Consider the following 27,598-nt stretch of genomic DNA (forward strand, 5'->3'; position numbering starts at 1 on the left):
AGGTTCGTCGAGGGTCTGGGCGCGTGTTTGTCTTGCCCCGAGGTCCTGAGAGAGCCGTTTCCAGAGAGCTGTTTGCATTGGCTCGCCACCTTCTTCTTCCTCTTCTTCCTCCTTCCACTGCGAGCGAAATGATTTCGTCGAAGCGTCGAGCTGGTTGACGAGTGTTGCTCCTCGACGGATGACTTTCGATTTCGTGGACGGTGTGGCTTTCTTATTTGGTGGTGGAGGATTCGTCGAAAATTTCGTCGAATTAGAATCGGGTAGATTATGTATTCGTGGAGCAAGTGTGTATATAGGTATATAGGTAGGTCTCTTATTCGATGATGATTGTGTTTGTTAGATTTTGTTGGGAATAGGTGGAATTAGGAAAAAAGAAAAGGAGAGATCAGTTTGTAATGGAAATATTTTGTTAATATAGGAATTTCAATTTCTATAAATATAGGTAATTTCTTGGATATTTTAGTATAATGGTTTACGTTTCTGAAAGTGATGTGCTCTGGCAGCGTGTTATTTAACGAAAAACGTGGAGCGTCGGTGCAAGGTGGGCGTGAAATGTTCCATACCTCGGAAGAAAAATGTGAAGGTTTGAAATAACACCAGAAACTCGGGCGTGAAAGGTGAAAATTAATAGTTTTCTCAGCGTTGTCAGAATCTGAGACGTAGGTGTAATAACGTTCAACAAATATGTATTTAAAGGAATCGTCGTATCATTTCCAGACAAATGAACCAGCGAACGTTCTGAAATTAATGTTACAACGATTTCTCAACAGAAATTATGACAGTTATATTAAAAAATATTTCATAATCGTTATGATTTCTAGACGTTGTTTTCGGTTATTAACACGAGTGATTATTAATGCTCGTTCAATTTGCCTTGAAACTCGACTAAAAACCTATAAAAATTAGGAAAACTTCGAACCGCTATAACTCCGAAGATAATGACTCCTTATCAACGAATAAACGATCATTCGAAGCGCGGAATCTTCCCCCTTTAAAACGCTTTTTCATTCATTCCGATACGACTTCCGGTTTCCGAGATATCGTCGTGCAAAGAAAAAGATGGGTTTTCAATCGTTTACCTTAAACCCTATTAAAATTAGAAAAACTTTGAACCGTTATAACTCCAAAGATAATGACTTCCGGTCAACGAATGAAGAATCATCGGAAGCGCGGAATCTTCCCCTTTAAAACGCTTTTTCATTCATCCCGATACGACTTCCGGTTCCCGAGATATCGTCGTGCAAAGAAAAAGGTAATTTTTCATCGTTTACCTTAAACCCTATTAAAATTAGAAAAACTTTGAACCGTTATAACTCCGAAGATAATGACTTCCGGTCAACGAATGAAGAATCATCGGAAGCGCGGAACCTTCCCCTTTAAAACGCATTTTCATTCATCCCGATACGACTTCCGGTTCCCGAGATATCGTCGTGCAAAGACAAAACTAATTTTTGATCGTTTATTATCTCCATCCTCGTCGCTTACTCGGACCTCTCGCTCGCGCCTCGCCTCACTGACCTATCCCAAACTCGAGGCAAGCGTACTACGCGTTTCCAGGAAAAAATATAGGTCAGTGTGTCGCGGATCCATTCATAATATTCGCGCCGTCTTAAGAAACTTGGAATCCTTATATCTCGGCAACGAATTGAGATATCGGGATAAATCAAAAAGCGATTTCAATGGCATACTTTCCCCTATTTTTTGAACAGGTTGTGAAGACATATATATATATATTTTATTTAAACAAATTTCCACTTTTAATATAGACAAGAAATTGTTTCTGAATTTGGAATTTCGAATTCTATTCTATTCTATTCTAAGCGACTTCAATGGCATAATTTCCCCTATTTTTTGAACAGGTTGTGAATACATATATATATATATTTTATTTAAACAAGTTTTAATATAGACAAGAAATTGTTTCTGAACTTGGAATTTCGAATTCTATTAAACGGTATATAAATTCGATCGAAGTTTGCGATATCGGGGAGATCGGAACGAGATCGGGTCGAAAATTGAGGTTGGACGGAACGGAAGTTGTTGTTGGTATGGTAGCAAAGGGCGGGCCCCTTAAAGGGGCGTAATTGTTTCCATTGTAGAGAAGAAATGGGAGGGCAGAAAAGAAGCGTGAATTGGCATCCGGTTTGAAGCCAGGCAGTGCGTGGCAGGCCGTTTGTTTCTCAATGGCGTTATACCTCGTACACTATCGTATTGACACCAAGCCAAGCCTTTTGTCTGCGCACGTTTGATATTGCTTGAGAAACACGGAATTCCTTTCTTCGAGGCAAAACGTTTCTCCATAGAGGTGTACGCTTCGAGCCACCTCTTCGAGCTGCTATTTCGTTGTTGTTAAATCTCAAACGATGTCTCGTTTGTTCTCCACCTTCCTACCGGGCAAGGAAAGATTCTTGGAATCTTATTCTTCCCGCCGATTGAATTGTACTGTACGCTTGTTTACTTCTTTTAGAGATTTACGGAATTGCTGCTTTGCTCCGGGAAGTTGAGTTTCAATAGTGTTTGTCATGTCAGAAATTTTGTTCGAATATTTCTTGCTTGTTTTTTTTTTTTTTATTTTATCGGATCAAAAGATGTATATATTATTCGTTGTTAATAAAATAAAATTCAACAGGCTTTTAGAAATTTCAGAAATTTTATTTTCTTATTATAGTTCAACAATTATTACTTATTCAATTTTTTTTACTACTTCAATATCTATTATAATAAATGATATCAAAAATAATTAATTCCTCGATTTTTGATCACAGCAAGAAATACTATCAATTAGAATTTCTTTTCCATCTAGTAAATAAAACTTTATATTTAGGATAAATCTACTTCACTTGTTCAAAATCATCACTCCGAATATTCCACTGGTTGGATCAATATTTATCCTAGTTATAGATATTTTTGTATTTAGAATAAATATACTTCATTTACTTGACAGTTAAAGCCATCACTCTAAATATTCCGATCGCTCGTTCAATATTTATCCAAGTGGTGTAAGTGAATCTCAAGTACGCACGCATACGATATAAAAATAATATGATATAAAAATATTTCGAGCTTATTATGTTTTCTTTTTTTTCCGTGTAATATAATAATAATTGGATGTTTTCAAAAAACTCACAGCTGTTTAAACAATCGGCGATTAATAATATTGAACGCATAAAAATTGGGACGTTTGAAAGGAAAGCTATTTGATCATTTCATTCCTCCCCTGCCATTCGCATTCTTCGACTTATTCGCTGTCTTATCCCCTGTTTCGCTTAACCGGTTTATACGCAGCGAACAGTTACGAATAGCGACGAGTTACTTTGATCAGCCGGCGTATCCATCGACGCAGGAAATCCGTTTATCCGTGCAAAGCCTTCGTCTCTCTTAAAACCACCAACACCTGTACCGAAACCAGTCGGTTGCTTTGACGGTTCAGTCAGAGAAATCCTGTTACCGCGTGTAATTCCACTTGCTTCTTATTCTATGCAAACTCGTTTACAAACGTATGGATTCTTTTTTTCTCTTTCTCCCTCTCTCTCTCTCTTACCTGCTGCATTTCAGAGATTTCAACAAGTAGAATTTTTTCAAGAACCTGGAATAAAAAAAAAAAATAGATGGATATATAAACTATATATATATATATAAATTCAAGAAGATGCAAAATTTAATTTTTGGAAGCATTTTCATTCAAATTCTTCTATTCAATTATTGTCTAAAAAGAATAAAAGTATGGACACGTAAACCATCCAAGTTGAAGGTGCAAAATTTAATTTTTGGAAGCATTTTCATTCGAATTCTTCTATTCAATTATTGTCTAAAAAGAATAAAAGTATGGACACGTAAACCATCCAAGTTGAAGATGCAAAATTTAATTTTTGGAAGTATTTCCATTCGAATTCTTCCGTCCAATTGTATCCGACAACGAATTTTTATGTAAATATTTTTAGAACAAAGTTTTAACTAAAATTGCGGAATAAGATGGTATCGTATGACAGATTATAATAGTTGTAAAAATCCATCCGAGCAATCAAGGTGCGAGGAAAATCTGTGTGACCGCAAAGTCACGGTAATTTTACCCGTTACCGCAACACGCTATTCCATGGGATCCACTTCTTCCTTTATTCGACCGCAAATTATACTAATCTTCCCTAGCCATCGTAAGCGATACGGTGTCTTTCCTGGATCACGTGTGCGTATCCATCCTGTCGCTAGGAATTATCATCCTGGAGCGAAAGTTTGAAACAAAAGGCGCGCGAGGAGCGAGATGATCGGATCAAAGATTTCCAAGATCCTAATCTCAACTATCGCTCTACAACAAATATATCAGCGCATTATTGCGGTGCAACGATACGTAAAGATTACGCAAAGATAAAATCAAATCTCGATCGAATTCAACGTATGAACTCGTACGAACGTATACGAGAAATACAAATAGAAATTTCCAACGCGCGAATGTATAATCAGATCAAATAAGAAATTATACGAAGATAAGAAATAGTTAACATAAGAAATATTTAATTATAAGAAATATTTAATTATAAGAAATAGAAATTCCAAAGCGACGAATATCAAGAAGAATCATGGAATAACGAAGGGATCGAGATGAAAAAAAAAAACTAACGAGTTATCTAAACCTCTCGATCAATCGAACGACAAACCTCACCGTATCACTCCTCCGTAACAAGCCATATCTCAATTCGATCCACCTTTCACCACCCGCCCACGAAAATTCCAAAACTGTGTCCACCTATCTCTCCACAACATCGCCAACGAACGATCGGCAAAACCCCCTCCAAGAAATCTAGCCATATCGATTTAAACAAGTTTCTCGTGGCAACAAATACAAACAAATATTTCGTACCTTCTCTACTCCTTCGACAGATCTCCTTTCTACCTACTATGAGAAAAGCTGGCCGCTCGTAAGTCATAGGAAAAGTGGACAGTTTGCAGGTAATTGAAAGCTATTAGGGGTACGTTTATACCCCGTATTATCACCCGTGGCGTTATGGTATACGTGTATACATATATATATATATATATATATATATATACATATATACACGAGACGTAACACGAGGAGAACCGGTTCTCGGAATACATTACAGCGGCGGCGTTTACCGTATTGATTGTAAATCTCATCGGGAGACCGCCACCAGGACTCGGTTGTTGTCCGTGTTCCGCGTATCGGACGAGTTCATTCCGCTCTCCGGTAACGGTATTAAACGATGGGGCCGACGTAATAGAAAGAGGCGTGTTGGCCTGGTTAAAATTCATAGAACGTCGCCGATCTGTCGAGCCGATTAGCCTCGTGAACCACACCGGGCTGGACGATGTTGATGACCGGTCGGCCCGCCGTGATTGAGATGAAATATCCAAGTCGGACCGAGGCTGCGCGTCTCCAGATGAGACGAGCGTGGCCGCTAATTGCCCTTTGACCGTGGCTGGGAGGTCGAGGGAGGATGAAGCTTTGGCCTAGCTTCTGGAGTGACCTGGAAGCCGGCGTGGATTATTAGGTGAAGGCTCGTGGATTAACGTGCAACGATCCCTCCATCTCTCTCGATCGACTCCCACGCTTAGCCTTAGGGGATTAGATTAAGTGGTGGTATCGTTTCGGTGAGGATTACGTCTGCGGTTAATTTGATGATAAGTCGGCGGTAGTATGGCGAGTTTCTAAATTCTGCTTCAACTGGGAGTAGAAGTTTCAATGGAATTGGACCGAGATTCGTGATTTTATTTCTGTTTTTGTTTTATTTTGGATCGAGATTCGTGATTTTCTTCTATTTTTATTTTGGACCGAGATTCGTGATTTTATTTCTGTTTTTGTTTTATTTTGGACCGAGATTCGTGATTTTCTTCTATTTTTTGTTTTATTTTGGACCGAGATTCATGATTTTCTTCTATTTTTATTTTGGACCGAGATTCGTGATTTTCTTCTATTTTTGTTTTATTTTGGATCGAGATTCGTGATTTTCTTCTATTTTTGTTTTATTTTGGACCGAAATTCGTGATTTTCTTTTATTTTTGTTTTATTTTGGACCGAGATTCGTGATCTTCTATTTTTGTTTTATTTTTGATCGATTCCAAGAGTTTTGAGCTTCGTACGAAATGGTGGGAATAAGAAATTCCATCTTGATATTGGAACAGGACGTACAACCGAGGCACGTTTCTCGACAACTCGTGGATTGATTCCATTACATGAGGGGGACACGAATTCGATAATGCCAATTGTCGCGCGAAAAATACGACCGCAGCAAGCTCGACTTTCCGAGGGATCGATGCGGCTTGGCAACCACTTTCTGATTTCGTCCAGCGCAAGAAACGGTAATGGTCTGACGCGTGACCAGGCTCAGGTGGCCGTGTAACTCGCATTTACATACCGGTTACCCACACGCCACCCACACGAATAAATATGTCGAGTGACTTGACTACAAACATCGCGAATCCGGGATTCGTAGGCCTGTATTTACAAAGATTCCATGTTTGGAGAACTCGTAATTATTTATTTTTATACGATTTCTGAAGAGATATGATAAGATCTTGCTTGATAACCACGTGCAAAGAGACGAAGCTAGAAGCTTCTAAAAGGAATTCACGAATGTATTTGACTATATATGCGATCAATCTATGACAACAAATACGTGATTTATTCTCGAATTCTCGGAGGAAAGGTATGAATTCCAGTGTATCAAAAACGTTTCGATCTATCGCTTGGTAATTAATTTATCTCTCCCTGATAAATACGTAGCGTGAAATAAGCCGGTTAAACGGTTTAAATTCCGAAACGATCTCTTCTGAAACATGCACAACGACGGTCAATTTACCTTCTTACGATCCCAGAGAGGATAGAATCGAGGGAAGATTCTAGAAACGTTCGCAGTTAAGGGATGAAAACGTTTTGCAATATCAGGCGGATTGTCGAGGCGTTACGTGCGGGCGCATTAATTTATGGGGTGTCGTTAAACCGTCGTTGGTTCATTAACGAAGGAATAATGCGGCGAGGTGGTAACGTACGAGCGTGCATATCACCTTCTCCGGAGAGGTTTTAAAAATATTGAATTGGAAATGCGGTTGGACGGATTAAGAAAAATTTCCTGTCGAAAGCGGACGTTACACGGTTATTGCATTACCATCCTGGGATTAATTCCTTCTAAGTGTGAAGTTTACGAGTAGAGGAGTATTCGAACGAGATATTTTATAGAGGAATTCGTTTAATTTAAACAAATCACGCGTGATGGCAATTTTCTTATGTAGGAGGAATTCCTTCCAAGGGATGAAGTCAATCTGTCCAAGTTATCAACAAGATGAGAATTGATTGAAGGGTTTTTTTTTCTTGGAAATTTGAATAAATATTATTGAAGATGAGGGATTGTGAGAACACATCGAATAATCAAAGTTGATGAAGAAATTAAGAGAGATTGGAGAATAACATCTTTGAGAATAATCCAAATTTAAGCAAAAAGTTTAATTTTATTTTATATTTATGTTATAATTTATACTTGTGTACATAGAAAAATTCTATGTAAACTAAAGTATTATTAAATCTAAATTAATATACACGAAGGCAGAAGATTTAATTTCCAACTTTTCAAATCAAAAAATTATCTATCCAACGAGCTAAAATTTCTAATACATCTCCAGCAAATTACCTCCCTTACCATTCACCGAAATGGAAGCATAGACAATAAAAAAAAAAAAAAAAAAAAAAAAAAAAACGCGAAAAAGAATCTCAAATGAAATTCGCGTGCAACTCACGAGGGACTCGCTCGGCTCAATCAGAGAGCCACGCAGTCTCTGTAAATTTGTATTTCTAAATTGAACCAGCTCTGGATAAATAATACCCAGAAACTTTTCTCGATGAACAAAGTGGTAGTTCCTTGGCCGCCCCTCCTCCTAAGAACGAAGGAATAAAGGGATGAAGGGGATGGGTGCAACGTTCCTTTGAAGTTCGTGCATAACGTTCGAAATTCCCAAAGAGTTAAAAATATCTTCATCCTCGAGGGTTCTTCAACCTCGGCTTGCATTTCCCTCCCTCCATCCCTCCATCCCCCCCTGCATATTTCTGACGGCGATTTGCCCCGATTTATCGTCCCATTTCCATCCATCTCGTTCCGATTCATTGGAAACGAGAGTAACTTAACTCCATCTTAGCTCGGATATTATCCTGCCCGAGTTAAAATATTAATCTTCCACCCTTGGACGCACGATGAAACGGTGGAGATGTCGCCTCGACTCGAGCTCCGTTTCACGAATTCGTCCGGCTTTTGTCGTCCCTTTTCTTGTTAAATTGGATCTTAGGCGGGACGACAAACGAAATAAAAGTTGACGACGGACGGCTCTATGCCTATTTTACGTTTGGTAATTTGATTAGGCGTCGACCGGGCATAATTCGATTGGATGTAATTCGATTGGGACGATCGGAAGCCGAGGGAATTTTTGGATCTCGCGAGACGATTTTGAAATCCGTGGTTAAATTAAGGAAGGAGTATAATTGAACGAAGAAGGGGAAGAAGACGTGTATTTTTGTGTTTCGATTTTTGGGGTTGGGATATTTTCTTTTTTCTTTTCTTTTTTTTTTTTTTTTTTTCTACTGAAAGTGGCGCTTGAAATATTTGTTCGTACGATATTTGTATTTACGTAGCATGGATGTATATATTTGATATTTTTCTTTCTCTCTTTTGTAAATATTTGATGTGTATAAAAGGGACTTGTTTGTGTCCGGAGATGGATTTTTGTAACGACGATTTGTATTTGGACAATTATTCTTTCTTGTTTTTTTTTTCCTTTTTCCTTTCTTTTTTTTTTTTTTTTTTATATACTAGATTTATAACATATTTCCAAAGATTAATGCAACGTGTTGTAAAAACAAATTACTGTTTTCTTGTATAGAGTTGATATATGAATCGTTTATAAATTGAGTTATAAATATGAAGTATCCTTTCAAACAAATACTAATATTATAATATATAACATAAAATTTTCTAGAAAAAAAAAAAAAAACAGGAGAACAATCTATACAAAATCAAGTATAAAAAGGATAAAAGTTTGTAATTTTTCCTAAAAAGAAAAAAAACAAACGAAATACAAACGAATAACGTTGAAATGGCTCTTAGCAACGTTGAGAAATCTAATTTATTACAATCTACGATTACAAATTACTATCCGATTACAAGTCTAATTGTTCGGATCGTGCGATAACGAGGCTCTTGGCAACGATGAATCCCTTGCGAAATAATATCGTGAACGGAACGATCACGAAGCCTCCAGGTGACAAAGAGGCAACGGCCGCTATCTGGTGACGGGCCTTTTCACTCTTCTCGAGTTGAGATCCTTGTTAAAAAAGGTATCCTCGCGGTTCCTCCCCTCCCCCTTTTCCTCCTCCTCGCGGCGACACGCGATATCGTACACCGAGATAACCGAAGAGGTGAACTTACTGGATGCCTTAAGGGGTGTTGGGCGCGCAACAACACCCCTTAAAAGTGTTCCTGGAAAAAGTTAGCACGGGATTATCGCCGCCCCAGAAACGAGGATAGAGCTAGACGAGGCTAAGGAAGCTTGCCGTTCTGTGTGCAGAGAGGAAATTGAATCGAGGAAAAGTCATCGTGATGGTCGTTCGAATATCGCGTTGTAAGTTTGAATTTTAATGTTCTAATCTTCGATGTTTTTAAGAATTTTAAATTATAATCTTTGTTTCGAATTTGGATTATCCAAGAATTGAAACGGAACTAGGTGGAAAAAGGTAGATAGGTTTTTGTTCTTCGCGTATCCTCGTGTTTATATACGAGTCTCTGAGAGGTAGAATGATTAAATTTTTTAATTAAATTCATTTAAAGAAGCGTGAGTATCGTTGCACGTTGGGATTCTAATATTTCAATGTTGTTGAGAGAGAAATTGTAAATTAATGGAATCGTTAGTTAATGGTACTTGTTATTTTTCGTATATATATATAAACAATCTCTTCTGAGCTTTCTCAGTTATTATTATGAAATTTTCAAGTAGATCTTTCTAACTTAGAATGCAATTAATTGCACCCGAGGAAGAGGAATTAATTCTCGTCCGATTTTAATATCTTCGAGTATCGGTTGAGCATAGTTTCTCATAGTTGCTCATAAGACCTTTCAGAACCCACGCCCTCGTTGCATCCACTTTAACCCCTTCAAGTTCAACTTCAATTAGCCCTTTGAACGGCTTGCCCTTTGTAACACGGAAGGAATTGTGCTTCCACGGGTACTTTTGATGTTTTGTAAAGAAAGCACCTCGGCCTTCGACCCCTCTCTGCACCATCTATGATGACTCTTTCCCAGAACGAAGGGTCTCTTTCCCTTTATACGCGTCTTTTTTCTTTTTTGAGGGGGAAAGGTTCTTCGAAATATCTATAGACGTCCATCTATTTCACATGAAATGGAATTTTTCGTTAACACGCCTGATAAAGTGGAAAGATATTTCGAGCGCAAATTGAAACGCGAAACTTTTTTTTAGTTTCTTCCTCTTTTTTTAATTTCTTCTCTCCTTCGATCTTTGCATCGTCCCATTCCAATATTCACACGACGTGTAATTTTTGGCCGTCTTTTAAACTATAATTTCGCGAATTTTGAACCGAATATTAAATACGTTTACGATGAAAATTTAAAAAAGCACGGTTTCTTCGGACGATTTCCGTTCAATTTCTGTCACGACATACCTCTGTCACAACACTGTATCTGCACTCGTAGTCGAAATGGAACTGGCGTCTCTCTTTTGAATGTTTCCAGCCCATCATAAAATATTCAATCCGCAAAAAGAGTTTCGTACGACTATAAACAAACGCGAGGCAATTTTTCTTTTTTCTATAGGGAGGTATAAAAAAACAAGTCGATTGAATTTCGTCTCATTCTCCATCCATAAAATATATATCCCCCCACCATTTACCTACCCATTTCTTCTTATAAAAATTTATAACCTGTTATAAATTTCTTAAATTTCTTATACCTTCGTCATTTCTTATACTTTCAGAAAATTACTAAATGTCAATCCTTCTCTTCAATCATATTATAACACTGATTCCAACTTCGTTCAAATTCGCCAACAATCACTTCCACTTAATTTCTCTTCTCTAAACGCGAGGAACCGCATACCACCTCCCTTTCCCCCCCTCTCCCCCAACTCTTGTTCAACCCAACGCAATCTCGAAACCAGAACGCACTCGACACCAGAACTCGCAAATGGAACAAATGCAAATCGACCAAAAGTGGAATCTCCCCCTGCTACAGTGCATACGACGACCAACGTTCTTCAAAGTATCGACTCGAACTCCTTCCTGAAAGGGGAAGATCGTGTATGTGTGTGTATACGTCCCCTTAGCTTTGCCATAATGGAGCCACGTTTTCTTCGTGGCGCTGGGAATTATTTACTCACGCCGGGAATGCGGGGGAGGGCGACGGTTGTAAGAACAGCCCGAGGTCTCACCTACCAACTGTAGCTGTAATCCGTATCGAGATTCAACGAGGGGGACGTATATACAGGGTGGCTCGCAATTTATCGAAAATAATACAAGAAACACGGCACGGAATAATCACGGAATAACAGACGTTTTTATTATTTTAAAATATGTGTGTTTGAACGATTTGAAAAAGATATATATTTTTTTTTCAAAGCGGAAGAAGAAGACAGCTGTGCGAATTTTATGCAAATTTTTGCCGTTCAATTTCGTAGAGCAAAGGTGAAATTCAATCAATCGAATCGTTCGTTCTTCGATTCTTGGAACTTCTGCCATCCCCCACGTAACCACGAATTACGTATATATCTGGCCACCCTGTATACCACCCTTCGATGGCCAATCGCCCCACCCCCCGCCTCCTGAGATATCGTTACGCAGATAAAACCGCATTGCTGAAAGGCTGGCGAGCTAATCGGGCGCTCGCGCGCCTCTTCCTCGAAACTCGCGCTTCCTCGAAATCTTTGGGCCGCGCGCGGAATGCCGATGTTGCCGATCGAGCGAACCGGGGGCCCCCCCTCCCGATAAAACGTTTGCTTCCCTAACAGGCGTTGGGATACGGGCGCGAGGCGGATGTCGGTGGTGGTATCATCTCCTGTTCGTCTCTTTGGACGAGAGTCGGCAGCCATCGTGGCGGGAATTTTGGTGATAAAACTGATCGATTGGATTGCGCTCGGGTACACGTTGAACGATGATCGAGAGCGGATAAGTACCTTGTTGCTCGCGTCAACCTTTTGATCCGATCCGATGATGCTCTCCAGGGTTTGTTTTCTTCTTCTTCTTCTTCTTCTTCTTTCTTTTTCTTCCTCTTTATTATCGAGGAAATCGAGGAGCAAGAATATTCTCGTGATGAAGATCGATCGAGATTTCGTTCCACCGAAGATTTAATTGTTTAACTCGTTTAATTTAATCGACGATTTAATCTCTTTGTGAAACGAAGAGAGTTAGAGATTTCGACGGGAGCGTGAAACGAGTTTGATGAAAAAGATCCCCCTGCTTGTCGCACAAAGACACAACGTGGTATTCGAGAATGGTACACAAGTGTAATAATTCAGAAAAAAAAAAAGGAAAAAGAAATTATCCCACCCCTCGATCAAACCTTTCTCACTTCACGCGAAACGCACGCATTCCCCTCGCCCATAAAACCAGCGTGGCACGTCGAGGGATTTCAGGGTTTCGCATAATGCTATCAGAAGGCGGCCATCCACCGTCTTGGTAAGGAGACGAGGGCGAGGAATGAGAGAGAGAGAGAGAGAGAGGCAGGGCTGGTTGATGAACGTGGCCGTTTACATCTACCGGCTGGAACCACCGAACGGGCAGCCGGTCGACGCCGAATTCCGCCGCTTTCCAATAATTTTATTTTTGCTTTTAATGCGCGATGGGATCGTGCAACGGTTGCCTGGCGGCGGTCGATGGCGCTTCTTGATACTAGATAAAACCGTGGAACGACCGGTCCCCCCTTTCTCTCTCTCTCTCTCTCTCTCTCTCTCTCTCTCTCTTTCCGCTCTTTCATCGTTCCTTCTCCCCCTCTTTGTTGGTGGAGGATGGTTGGACGCGCGTAACCACGAGTCCAGTACGCAAAGATGGCATCGCGAAACTGGAGAGGAAGCAACGAGATTGCCTTTTCGACGGCCTCTCCGAAACCATCCAGACCCGATATTTATTGCCGCGCCCCTCGCTTTCCTTTTTCGATTCACTTGCCGCCCCTTGGTGATCGATCTGAATTCCTCCTCGCTGGATTTTTTTCGAGATTCGGCAAGGTGTATTGGAGGTTGATTGAACAAGTTTTTTCCCCTTTTTTGAGAATGATTTTTGGTAATTAAGGCTTTCTTCCAAGTGAGCGGTTTGAAAGTTGTTCTTCAAGATCGAGTCTAATTTTTAAATGGAAAATTGATAGTTTACAATAGATCTTATAAAATTGTAATGATTCGTTGATCTTAAGGAAAGGATTTTATTGCAGTTTTTTAAGCTTTCGAAAGATTGGGCTCTCATGTTTCAAAAAATTTTCATTGGTCGTCGAAAGACTTTTTTATTTTCCATCTCGATAAATTGTTTATCGATAGAATCGACGCGCGCCCTTGTACTTGAACCTTTGATATTCGATGGAAAGAAATGGAGAGAACGTTAGTCACTTCGCTTCGAGTTATTCTCACGAATGTAACAAATATTCAAAGTGCCTGTTGTGTTATTTCTTGAGCACAACTTGAGAAGAGAGCGTGAATGCGCGAGATCATCGAGGGGGCGCGAATACGGAGAGGGCGGTAAATAATGTCCACGCGTGTGTACAGGCGTGAAACGATAAATCACAATGGCCCGGCGTGACAGGAAATTGAACTTTCGCGAATACTTATGCCCTCGTGATTATTCATGTCGATGGCGTTCTACTTAAGTGAAAAGGAGGCAGGGATTGAGAGAGGGTTGTACGCTCGTCAGATATTTTTAGCGGCCGATAATAAATAACACGCTCGTTGTTTTCGTTATTTGTGTGAATGAGTTAAAAAGCTGCTTATCTCCTTATCTTCTATTTGTCTTATTCGTAGGGGAAAAAAAGAAGGATTTAATATTTTATTAGAGAGAAATTGTCGAGATTGAAAAATTTAATAATTTTGGGAATTTTGGGTAACAATTTCAAGGGGTGGGTTTTTAGCAGAATTGCGTTATATCCGCTTGCGTTGCCTGCTTTCTATGATAACAATAGTATCAATGAAAATTATTTGTTATCTTTTGATAATTCTTTCTTCGCTAAAAATTCGAAACGAACAGTTTGAGAAATCAAATGGGATTATACGTTAAAAAGGAACCTCGAGGAAACGTGATTAAATTCGGGGGACGAAACGGAATAAAAAAGAAAGAAAGAAAGAAAGAATGAGAAAGAGATCGATCTTTTAAAAATCCTTCGTTCGCGCGTTGAAAAATAATGAAATCCTCGAGAAGACAAGATCGTACGGCCAAGGCTACTTTGTAACGCGATCAGCGTTGGTCGCGGGCCAAACCACCACGGAGGACTCGCATCTGCGCCACTGAGACCGAATTTATGTGCGGCCTCTTTCCAACCTCTGACATACGGAACACGTGGACTCGGACCGGTTGTAAACCAACCCTTAGAAACTCGTTCAAAGGCACACTTTGCCCGGTTAATTACATCGCGTGGAAAGTTTTCGTTTACAATGATGTTACCACCCCCGTGACTTCCACCCCTCTTTGAACACGAGTTATGCAAAACTCTTAGCGTTATTTCTTTTTTTTTTTAATCGTAGAAAATTTTCTAGATTCACATTTAAACTTTATATTATAAATTTTCATGTTTCTTCTTTTTATTAATTCTTAATTAAAATTTAAATTCATTTGAATCTTCGATTCTTATCGAGAAGTAGAGGAGTGAAAAGTGTGCGCAACAAATAACAGAAAATTAAATAAACAAGTTTAAGAACTTATCAAACACTTGTACGAATACACAATGGAGGATGGAAGCGATCGATCGCCTTGGAAGCTGGATTGAAAAGACGTTTAAATATATGAGAGGCGTTATTCGAAGATTTTGCATACGTGCGTGCATACGTGCGTGCGTGCGTGCATGCAGCAGTAGGCGAAGGATTAATCCAAATCCATGGACCGTTATCCATTCCAGGAATGACTGAAAACCGTGTTGTCAAGCAAGACGTTGCATGCACGACGTGCGGGAACATTGCTTGTTATCGCAGTCTTATTACATCTTAAGCCGGTTGTCACTCCGAAACGATACGGGGTTCTGGCTTCCAGTTTCCACGTTGGGGAGCTATTGTATGGCTTGTTACAAGCGAGCGAGTGTTCAACGCTCCTCGTATTCTTTACCAAGTTTGCTAATGCACTTTGGATTTATTACCCCTCGGCGTCCCTCGGGACTAGACTCGAGCATTAAGATCCGTGAGACTCGTCCACCATTTAGAGATACGCGTACGCGTACGCATTCACCTCCAAACTTACCTTTCGACGATCATTTTTAATTCGCGTATAATACACGGATATCGTTGAAATCTTAAAGATCACTCTATCCTCCTCGATCCCTAACCTCTCTTTTACACTCTTTAGAAACAATTCTGTCCACGAATCGTAAATCGAAGTAAGAGGCCGAATCTTCTAATTGTAGTCCCATATGAAAGACTAAGGCCGAAGACTAAGATCGAAAGAGAGAAAGAGAGAGAGAGGAGAGAGAGAGGAGACGTGGAAGCACAATTTGGCGGACGAAGAATATCCGCGAATCATAAATCGATAATAAGAGGCCGAAAACTAAGATAAAGAGAGAAAGAGAGAGAAAGAGAGAGAGGAGACGTGAAAGCACAATTTGGTGGACGAAGAATATCCGCGTATCATAAATCGATATAAGAGGCCGAATCTTCTAATCCTACTGCTACACGAGGCCTAAGACTAAGATCGAAAGAAAGAAAGAGAAAGAGAGAGAGAGAAAGAGAGAGAGAGAGGAGACGTGGAAGCACAATTTGGCGGACGAAGAATATCCGCGAATCATAAATCGATGTAAGAGGCCGAATCTTCTAATCCTACTGCTACACGAGGCCGAAAACTAAGATCATAAAAGAGAGAAAGAGAGAGAGAGAGAGAGAGGAGGCGTGGAAGCACAATTTGGACGGACGGAGAAAGAAGGGGAAGAAAGGACGGGCCTTGAACGTATTAACCCTATCGATACGATGATGCCGCGCTTCCCTCGTAGGTAGGTACTGTAATTACGGTAATGTTATGCGCGCTAATTGGAGGATTTTGCGGGAGAGGGAGCGATAAAAACGAGATTACCGAGTGCGCGCATCACTCGCCCCCTCCCCTCTCTTTCTATATCGTTCCCTTTACATCGTGGAAAGAGAAATTGGCGCGTCCCGGCCCGGGGCCCATTATCTTCGCGCAAAAAGTTGGTAAATCATCCGCGATACAATCTCCTGCTCGATGCGTGCTTTCACCTTCCCCGACCCGTAACGTAATGAAACTGAAACAACCGTCAATAGGATAATGCTGTGGTGCGTGGTTTTTTAATTAATCCTCCCTCCCCTCGATGGGGGAGGAGAGAGAGAGAGAGAGAGAGAGAGAGAGGAGATGGTGAACTCGCGTGCACCGGGCTCGTTAACGGGTACGGGTAATTGAGGCCGCCCCCGAAATCTTTTGACCGCGTCGATGCACTTGTTGCGTTCCATATCGACCCCGTCGTGTCGACGTCGACACGATCGATCTGGTGTAAGGGAGGTGTAGCGTTTATCGTTGAAATTTAAAAACGAGGGGAATCCGTGTAATTTAATCGGTGTGAAATTTTTGTTTCCACCAATATTCAACGGGGTTTGGACTTATAATTGATTAATTATTAGTCGAGTAAATCTAACGTGATGAAGGATATTATTCGTTTCTGGGATATGTGGGTCGTGATCAGTGATGGACTCGAATGTTATAGAGGTAAAGGTTTTGAACTATTATGAGTATCGATCGAAAGTTTTGAGGGGTTTGTAAAGGAAATTAATTAATTAGTCGAATTTTGTTTGTGGAAAATTTGTTGGGGTAATTAAAAAAAAAAAGAGAAAAGGAAGGAAGAAGAAAGTAGGGGAGGAATGGAAACGATGACTGGTTAATTTTTGGTACGGCAATAAATAATTATTCGAGCGAAATAAATGGAGGAGAGGGTGGAAGGAGCGTTGGAAATTTTTAAACTGAAACATCGGTACACTCGGGTTGGCAGAAAGTTCTTTAATTAATGCCGGGACACTTCTTGCCGTGGAAGCTGCGAACTTGCGCCGCGCCGGCCAGAACTTTCCAGCATCCTTCCAATTAGTTGCAAAGCAGAGAAAACATATAAAACCACGCGCAAGGTGCAAGGGTTGGGTATCTAATATAAGAAACTGAAAGAAGAAAAAAGGTGAAATAGTTTTCCTGCAAGAATGTTTAACTTTGATTTCTCGTTTAATTTCTTCGAGTAAACTTTCGTTCGATAATTGATGTGTTTATGTGGAAAATACATACATGTGAAGAAAAATGGAACAACGGAGAAGGATCAGGAATCTGGAATAGGATGGAAAGGCAAACGTGAGAAAAGATTCGACAAACATCTTGTTGTTAATTCTTGTTAAAACGATACCAGAGAAAGGAACGTTATGTTGATTGTGAATAGAATTAAAAGAAAAGTGAAAAGATCGAGTATGAAAATAAATAAGTAATTTAAAAAAGAGATATATTAATAATATCGTCCCTAATATTAAGAAAGAAAAAAAATTCAAGAGATTAAGTTTCCTATCCGTTCCTCCATTTTCTTCTATCTTTTTCATTCTTCGCTCTTCGAATTGAACGTAAATATTAAAATATCCTTCCAATTTGAGAACAACGAATTGATTTCCTATGGTGTCTGAAATTTCTCGCCGATAGTTAATTTTAACGGAGTTCATTTATAAAGCAGATCTTTTTCTTTTATTGGCTGAATTTTCAAATTGCAATCAGCTCTACTAATGCATAGCCAAAACGTCGATTAATTACCAATTAATGACCAACAAATTGGTCCGATTTAATTGGCTTGGAATAATTAACATAACCAATGGAATATAATTGACGCGATCGTCAATTGATCAACGTCTCGATGTAACCCAAACACTGCGAATATTGTTATTCGAACAGAGGACAACGAAAACGCAAGAACTTGTAATACAAATGAAAAAAAAAAAAAAAAAAATCATCAATCGACGGATGTAGCAAATGGCAATCCGAGTTGAAGAATTTGAATGGAGAAAGAGAATGAAAATAAAATTATACATTCTTATCGAGATTGCATTCAACCGCTGTCCACCTACTTGAAGGTGATAAGAAAACCGTGCTACATCTGTGAAAAATACACTGAAAATTACCGAGAAAAGGTGCGAGGCGAGTTGCATCTTAACAAAGAACAGTGGAAAAGTAAGAAGAAAAAGAAGGCTGCGGCCAAAAGACAAGGGAGCCGAGGGTGGTGCACGCACAATGGCCGATGTAACGTATGCTCGCATTGTTTACCGGTGTCTTGGCGCTTTGCTTCGGCCCGTTCCACGCGGCAAACAAGGAACACACGTGTCCACCCACTGTGCGCGGGTTACTCAGCGACGCCCACGCGTCCACCCGCGTTTTTCGACGCCGAACTAGCAACGTGACGATGGTGTTCGGCTAATTCGACGTTGTGTCATGCAAATGGCGGCGAGAAGAAATATCCGGACCACCGTGACCGGATATTGCATTGTTGCATCGTGAAAAGTGGAACGGAGTGGATTTTTTTGAGAGAGAGAGAGAGAGGAGGAGAGAATTCGTCGAGGAACTCGTGGATAGCTATTTTTAACTTCGTTTTCTTCGTAATGTTCTGTACGATTTTCTAAAAGCAGAGATTCTTAAAGTAATGGTTTAGAAAAATTTTAAAGTTAGGGATCCAAAAGTTAATTTCATTAGATAAAGAAAGGATTAGGAGTTTGATAAAAGATTGATAAAATTTTTTCATTCGAATTAAGTTAAGTTAAGAAACAAATCGATTAACGATTAATCATCGATATTTCTTTATCGTTTGATAAGCTTTCAAAAAATCGAATAAAATATACTAATTGATCGGTGATTGCTAGAAGATAGAGAGATGTTAAGAAACGTTTGAACTCGACGATAATTTTGTCCATTTTAAAAGATGTAAATTGCAAACAGAATTAAATCGAAATTATCGAAAATCTGTTTTCCATCGAGATGAAATTTCGCGAAATTAATTATCTTTTATCATAACCGATAAACTCGAACGCAACACGAGTATTTATGCCATCCATCACGATTAAACTCGTTTTCCAAAACACAGTATCCACGTCAAAAGTAACGTGGAGGTAATCGAATCTCAATCAGAACGAGAATTTCATTATCCACGCATCCAATGAAATTCTCCTCTCGAAGTTTTAACAAATTCCATCGTGTCGGAGCGTCTGATGAATTGTTTATTCCAATTTCGTTTGGCGTACGTGGAGCACAACGGAAGTAACCGTGCGTTGAACTTTCGAGAATGTATTACGTCGATGATGAAAATGGCAACTTTTCCATGTAAATTTTTTCCCAACTACTACGGGGAACGAGAACGGGCAATTGTTAATTAATCGTTGGATCGTGGCCGATCGCGCAGATTCAATCTTTTAATTAAAACGTTGTGCACTGTTCCTGAAACTTTTTACACTTGATTTTTTTTTTTTTTTTTTTTTTTTATTCTTGTCTTTGCAGTTAAGAGTTTAGAGTTATTGCGTGCTTCACGATCGATATTTCTGAACTTGAGAATTTGAAGAAAGGAAATTATTAATATTGTTGCAACTTCTTTAATTTCGAAAATTGAGTATAATTTATTCCTTAAATAAAGTATAGTCGAGAAACGTTGTTTAAAAGTTTATTAAATTTGATAGATATTTTGAAATTCTATGGTAATTATTCATACGATTTTATTAAATTGTATTAATAATTTTCATTTCAATTTCATCTAAATTTTATATTAATAAAAATAACACTTTTTATAAGGTGGCAAAATATTTGTGAGTGGCTATATAAAATAAGATAAGGAATAAAAATATACCAAATTTTCTGTGATTCTTATTTAAAATATTTCAGCAAAAATGTTTGTTTAATTATATAACTTCATAAATAGATAACAAGTGATATGAGCATCATAATTTTTTCTTCAAGTATTTCAAGTTTCTTCTCATAGAGGGCCAGGTCGTTAAACGAGTTCTCGCAGTAGGGAAAGTACAGAATTGGCTATATATTGTATCATTGTGGCTGTGTAAATCAAGATCGTACTTCACAGGATCATTTCTGTAGTAGATCTTCTCAAAGCTCTGCCCTAACGTAGAGTTGATGCAGCCACGATGAGGAGGGATAGCATCTTTCCCTGAGCGTGAGGAAGACTCGAGAAGTTGACTTTTGTTTCAACTTCTCAGTCATCGATGATCGTTCACTCCTTGTACTCAGTGCAAGGAGGATGGGAAGGATGCTTTCTGAGTGGTTTTGATTATTGAAATATCAAACAAAAATTTCTTGTTGCATAGAAAAATTAAATTTTTATTTCTATAGAGACAATTGATAATTTTTATATTCTCGATTTAAAGCATTTGTAAATTATTACAAATATTAAAAATTATCCTTATTATTCAAATATTATTTGAGTAATAATGATATTATTATTATAGATTGTTCAAATATTATTTATTTTTTTAGAAAAAAAGTTTTGTGAATAACCACAATTATTGTTATTAAGAAATATATAATAATATATTTTGTTACTAAATAAAAACGTTACATGTTAAAAGTAAAATATGAAAAATAGAGTGTAGAAAAAATTATTTTTAAATAAAAAACAAAATATATTTTCAAACAACTCGTTTTCGCAGTCGGTAGGACTCGAACCTACGCTCCCAGAGGGAATCTGATTTCTAGTCAGACGCCTTAACCACTCGGCCACGACTGCTTGTTGGTAGCCTTTCTCTTACAAATGAACATTGTCTACTATACGACTAAATATAATGTTACTTTAAACACTTCAAATAATTTCCATCATAAATTTATAAATGAATTTTAAAAGATATAAACCTTTTATTTAAACAAAATATATTTTCATACATAACACCTTAAATTCACCTAATCTCTCGAAATACAATATTTTTATTTTAATAATATCGATAATATTGTTATATAATATCATTAACTTAACTCTTTCCGAAAAATTATCCCGAATACAACAACAAGCTGGACCCGCTGACACCGTGCACAATTAGAAATACCTTCATCCAATAAAATAATAAAAAAACCTTCATAAATAAAACGAAACTACACGAATCATGTCCAAAATCGAAAGTCCTTAACTTGAAAAGCCAACATCGATAAATCACAGCCACCGTCCGTTATAACAACAAAATCTAATCCCCTTTACACTGCTGGCCAATTCGAATCAATTTCCATCCACCGTTAATACCCCGAGATCAATAAAGAAGTCAAAGCGACCGATTAACAAGCTCCACGAGAGAGGGGAGAGAGGGAGGGATCGTAACCTATATTTTATCGACACGAATCGGTCAAACATTATTCGACAACGTTCGTATCGAGAGTTAAACGCGAGCCGAGCGAAAAACACACAAAGCCTGATCCGAATCAACGTGGATGAATAAAAAGAAAAAAAGAAAAAGAGCAAATCACGGACACAGAGGGACGAGAGGGATGAGCTAATTAACGAAAGTGGATGGCAATGATGCAGCACGATCGTATAAATTTATCCCTTAACTTGGTAATATCCCCTTCTATCCGCGCAGAACTAATGGCAGCGGTATTTGCACGGTAAACGCGCGTCGTTAGTTTCGTCCGGCCGAGGCTAAAGGCTTTATTTAACAGCAAACAGGAAACGCGTGCTGCCGCACGGGACACGTTGTAACCCCGCGGCCGACATGTCACCGTGGAAGCGTTGTACGACCTCGTGTCCACGTGGAAATTATACGATATACGCCGAATTACTTTCGAAATTGAATTTCGATTTTTCTCGACGGTGAATCGAAGTTTCGACCATGACACATCGATAACGTATCGTAGATGCGTTTAAAGATTTACAGAGCGATAGTTGAATTGCTATGAAATTGCGGTGGATTGGAAAGATGATGATTATTCGAAAGTGGAATATTTCCCTTGACGATCATTTCGAGTTTCTTCTGTTAACATCAAATGCTCATCAAACGAAGATATCCCTCCACCAGGAAAGGCAACTAACTCGCCATCAATAAAATAGTCAGACACGGGAAAGACACGCCTTATCGCTTTTCATACCTCGTTACATTTACCATTATCCTCGAGCGGAAATAGGATCCGTAACTCGTTTTAAATATTCACAAAGCTGTTTCATCTTTTTCTTATATATATATATATATATATGTCGATCACGTCTGGACACAACTACGATTTAAAACGACGACGTTGTCGGATTAGCTTCTTCGTCTCCGGGAAGACGCGTGTGTCGACGAATCGACGTCGTTCTTCGGATGCTCGGATTCCGATTCAGGCTCATCGAGGCGTTAAGCTGATAGCTTGGCAGTGGCGAGACGCAAATGAGGGGACATTCCGCGAAAGACATTCGCGGGGCTGAATTGGAAGATTTGCTCACAATCGCGAGGGATAATGCGCTCGACGATACGAGCAGCGAAGAGGATTAAGGGAAATTTGGTTTATTTTTGTTTTAACTCGTCTATTCGTTTCCTCGTTTCTTTTTACGTTGATTTTTCTTTATCGATTATTGATTTTGTTCTCTCAGAGATTAAAATAATTTCGAAGTCAAAGGGATATATTATACATTTAGAAAATTCTTCAAGATCAAATCCACGTTATTATTATAATATATTATTAAAATACAAATTTAACGAACGAGGAAAAGTATCTTCTTCTACGATTCTCTCTCTCGCAAAATTTACCCCTTTATTTCCTTTCCTCTCCTTCTTATCCCTTTATTGCCACGTTACATTCTCTCGGTTACATCTTTCTCCTTTTATTTCCCTCCCTCCTTTCCCTTCATTTCATCTTCAACGCTCCTTATCTCGCGAGAGACCGTTCCCACTTCTCTTCCATTTCGCCCCAGAACCCTCCAGGTTTCGACCTCCAATCCTCCGCTTCCCTCCCTTTAACTGGCTTCGTTCTCACCTATGGCCCCCGTTGTCTCTATTTCGAGGCTGTTCTCCCCGTGGCGTAACTGCTCCATCGACGGTTACAAACGATCCCGTCGAGTTTCGTGGGGGTCGCAATGGATTTAAGTCACGTTCGCTACCCTTCCCCTTCCTTAATTCGGCCACATTCTTTCCACGAAGATTCTGCTCGAGATTCGTCGACGACACGAGCGTCATAATTAAGACGTAACGCGGGGAAATAATCGGGGGAAAGGGAAATCGTGGTGGATCGTCTTTTTCGGGGTTGCTCGAGATCGATGTGCTCTCGAGAATCGCGAAAACGGTGCAGGAAAACGATTTGGTTTTTAGGGGTGTTTGAGAAAGATGTTTATTCTTTTCAGAATCTTTTCAGAAATCTATATAAATATGCACAAAATACATTGAGCAAAGAAAATTTGTTATTTAAGCTTGTATTTTTAATTCTAGAAATTTCATAGAAATTTCATCTCATTATTTCCCCCTACATTTTTAAACCTTTCTTTCTCCACTTTTTTTAGAATCATTAAATTTTCCCAAATTCCGATAAATAAATAAAAAACTAATTTTTCTTTAAATCGATATCTCGATCGATATTTCAAAAGATACAGAAATTCGAAGCAAGGAAACATGGAGAATTTTGAATGGCGGTAGAGATTCTCGTGACCTCCTTTCCCCTCTCCTCTCTCCCCTGGAAACGCGTACACGTAGTAATAGAAGAAAGAGAAAAAAGAAAAAAAAAGATCAGTCGGCCACCGAGTCCAGATTGGATCGGGTCAGTGATAGATTCGAGTTGTACGAGCGAAGGAACGAAGAATTACGATTCGAATCGAACGATATCTCTCTAGGCTAGGAGGAGTCGCGGTATTTATAGTCGAGATAAAAAACAAAAACTGTATCAAAACGGGAGATTTCACAAAGATGGATAGAATTGATTTTGCTGCCTCCATCCTGGTACATGCACTTTCAATTAACAGCTATTTTTCCACCTCGACACCTGTACTCGTGATTAAATTTTGCTTTGTATTTATATTCTTAGTATTTAAAAAATTCTACTTACAATAATTAATTACAGTTACTCCCCCTTTACTCGCGCAATAATTATTATAATTATTAATTTATTAAAAATCGTATAATTTATTTCCAATCTCCCAAAATCGATCCAAAGGAAAAACTTTATGGCAAACACTTTCTTATCAAGGGGGATATAAAAGGAATACACGCGTAAAGAACAACAATCGTACATCGTGTGAAATTCGTCAGGCTGCTAGCTCGAAACGGTTTCCACCGGACGACGACGACGACGACGAATTTTCGTCCGGTAACAATTTCGGATAAGGATGGGTGAGGGGAGGGGGGATACCGTGGCCGGAATTACGTACAAATGGATAGCGTTATCCACTCGCGGCGCGCCAATAAATCGTTTTATCCGGGCCCGGCGTTTATTTAAGTTCGGCCGGCGGGGCCATTTTTCTGAAACTATTCCGTCCGGGGCCATTACGGGGTGGACGGAGGAGGGAGGGACGTTGCTCGCAACCGTTTCGGCTATCGTCATTGCGATACGATGCAACTTCTGTCCCCCGGGAGGAAGCCTCTCTCCCCTCTTAAACGCAAGCTTTAACCCGCTCCCGTCCATCCTTTCATCCTCGCCCACCCTCCTTTCGCCTCCGCTTGTAAAACGTTACGAAGGGATGAGACTCTCTCTTTCTCTTTCGAGTTTTTGAGCAGATTCGTGTTTATGAGTCCGAACCTCGCTTTCAGCGGCGCGCTTTCAACATAATTATCACGAATAAAAATATATATATATATATATACTTTTATTTGTGCATGTAAATGTAAATCCTAAGTTTTTTGGATAATTGGTGAAAGTAATTTTTGGTCAATTTTTGTCGCGAGGAAAGCTGTATTTATCGTGGGATTTAGATATTTATCGTATTGTTTTTCCTTTCTTTTTTTTTTTTTTATAACGATTGCAATATTAGAACAATTAACAAATTGGTTACTTAGAATTTTTGTTTTAATTTATTAATTTTGAAAAAAAAAGAAAGGAAAGTAACGTGGTGATTTGAAAAGGGATTAAAGAAAAAAAAAAATAAAAAATTGAATCGCTCGATTTTTATAGTTGGATGTTTTCATTCATAGAGCGTTGGATCGAATGCGAAAAAAATCTTTTTTTTAGCAAATGAATTTATCAAATGAAAAAAGTGTTATGCTCCTTATGAGGATTGCTCTTATGAGGATTTTTTTTATTAAATAACGTGATACAAAGGATTAATCGGAGAAACGAAATAAAAGAATATTTCTAGTGATTGACGAACTTCCTTTTATCGTATTTCAACATTCTATTAAAAGTAAAACAAGAATCACTTGCACTTGCATAGTGAAAATCGCGAGTATCTCTGTTTTCCCTTTTTTCTCTATTCCTCTCTCTTTCTCTCTCGTGAAACTCGTTAATCCGCGAACCGTATAAAATTATTCTTTCCGTCCTTTTTCCAGTCACCTGATTTTATTACGAATTCGCCGCGAGAATTGTATCGTTGAATTATTTTCAACGATTTAACGCGATCATATGGAGTTAAAAAAAAAAAAAAATAAATAAAGAAAGGAAAAAATATTTAGCGTAAAATTACGAGTGAAACGAAATTTGTGAATAATCTTTCAATCTAAAATATACCGCGGATATATCATTTTTTAACCTAAGTCTTTTTCACTCGTCGATATTAATTTCTTTACGATTATCGATATCTTTCGAAAAATAAGAACCTTCTAGAAAATGTTCGAAAATTTTCGAAATCTTCTGATCGATTATTGTTATCGGTACGACGATTATTGTTGTCGTCCCCCCCTTTCGATCGATCTTTTCTAAATACTCTAAAGAAAGCGATTCAATTTTTTATTTTTTTTTTCTTTAATCCCTTTTCAAATCACCACGTTACTTTCCTTTCTTTTTTTTTTCAAAATTGATAAATTAAAACAAAAATTCTAAGTAACCAATTTGCTAATTGTTCTAAAGAAAAGTTTTGTAAATATTGTACGATTGGTAAAATTCTCAGAATTGTACGTATATAAATGTATATATCTACACGCTTGGAGAGGATTCATAATAGAAAGTTTATGTTATGAAATTGTACGGTTCGCGGAATTCCCTCCGGCACGAACAAGTGTTATTGTTATCATTCGATACTTTCGCACCGTGCGTCGAACCGTGCGGACGTGGATCGATCGCAATAATCGAGAGCAACAAGTAGTCGGCAGTCGGTCGACTTTTCCGAAGCGCAATTACAAATACCATTAACGGCTCCCGGCTTCTTTATCCCTCAAGAAGAAAGAAACATAAACTCGGCCAATTTATACGGATGGAGAGGGAATTCCCCTTATCGATTTCATCCGCTCAATTAGCCGAATGAAATCCTTTCAGGAAATAACCTGGCTCGAGCGTTTATTAGAATTGGTCGATCGATGGCTTCTTCTTCCGCTGTTTCTGGTAACAATTTTATAATTGCAAACTTGTACGCTCAATTCTCTAGATCACAATCCTCGATTATTAGAACTTTTTAACACCGTTTCCATCGTTTCGATAATTTGTTTTCCAATGGATTATCTTATCTTATCTTTTCTTTTTATCGAACAATCAAACTGGAAAATTTTCCTTTCCTTTTTTTTTTTTTTTTTTTTTTTTTCAATAATTTCTCGATTTTAATTCAAATTAATGAATCGTCGTTTTGTTATTTATTAGGTCAAGTTTTCGGTGTGACGAATAGGAAGAAATATAGATTATAGATGGAAACGTATCGAGGAAAATATTTCAACATTTCATTTCAGTTCGTTTGTGTCTTATAAACTACAAACTTTAATTCTAATCTTTAATCTGCGCAGTTAACACGTTGTCAATGATAAAATTAATTTTATCCAGCTAGTATAACGAGTTAAAATTACACGTATAGGTAAAGAACCTAGTCAAACAACATTGCATTAGTTACAGTCGTGTTTATTGCGCGTGCGAAAGGGGCTTGCCTGAGTACTGTTTTATGGCAGAGAGTCGTAAACCAAGCATTCGAATCTTCGCCAGACACGTTGCTTCTTTTGATACCCACGAAAGAATGTCACGAAACTGCTTGACCAAATGTCAATCGTGATATGATGAATGCATTTATGAGAATGATGAATCATAAGGACTCGACTGGAAGAGAATAAGAAATATTTAAATCATCTAAAAATATATCGTAAAAATTGCTATTTTCACGAGAGTAAAAACTTTCTTATTCGATCCTTTCATAATTCGAAATTTAAATCATATCATTTCGGATCATCTTCAAAATTTCGACTCACTCATCTGGTCGCCTAAAATTCTCAACGCTCCAACCCGATAAATTGTAATAAAAACTTTAACTTTTGAAATTCTGAAATTAAAAGATTCTAAAAATAACAAATAATCTCATCTTTCAGCTCGATTACATCTCACCCCGAC

General features: G+C 38.5%; 2 non-coding genes across 2 annotated transcripts; one reads left to right on the forward strand and one right to left on the reverse strand.

Moving 5' to 3' along the window:
- The first annotated feature begins 20,247 nt into the window (after positions 1 to 20,247).
- LOC122720095 lies at positions 20,248 to 20,463 on the forward strand. Its single transcript, XR_006347717.1, has one exon. It is a non-coding gene; the product is annotated as a small nucleolar RNA U3 (small nucleolar RNA).
- A 379-nt stretch (positions 20,464 to 20,842) lies between these two features.
- On the reverse strand, positions 20,843 to 20,924 carry Trnas-aga. Its single transcript has one exon. It is a non-coding gene; the product is annotated as a tRNA-Ser (tRNA).
- Between the last annotated feature and the right edge of the window lie 6,674 nt (positions 20,925 to 27,598).

Source organism: Apis laboriosa, unplaced genomic scaffold (assembly GCF_014066325.1).
Source record: "Apis laboriosa isolate Shangri-la unplaced genomic scaffold, ASM1406632v1 scaffold9_cov152, whole genome shotgun sequence".
Lineage (NCBI taxonomy): Eukaryota > Metazoa > Arthropoda > Insecta > Hymenoptera > Apidae > Apis > Apis laboriosa.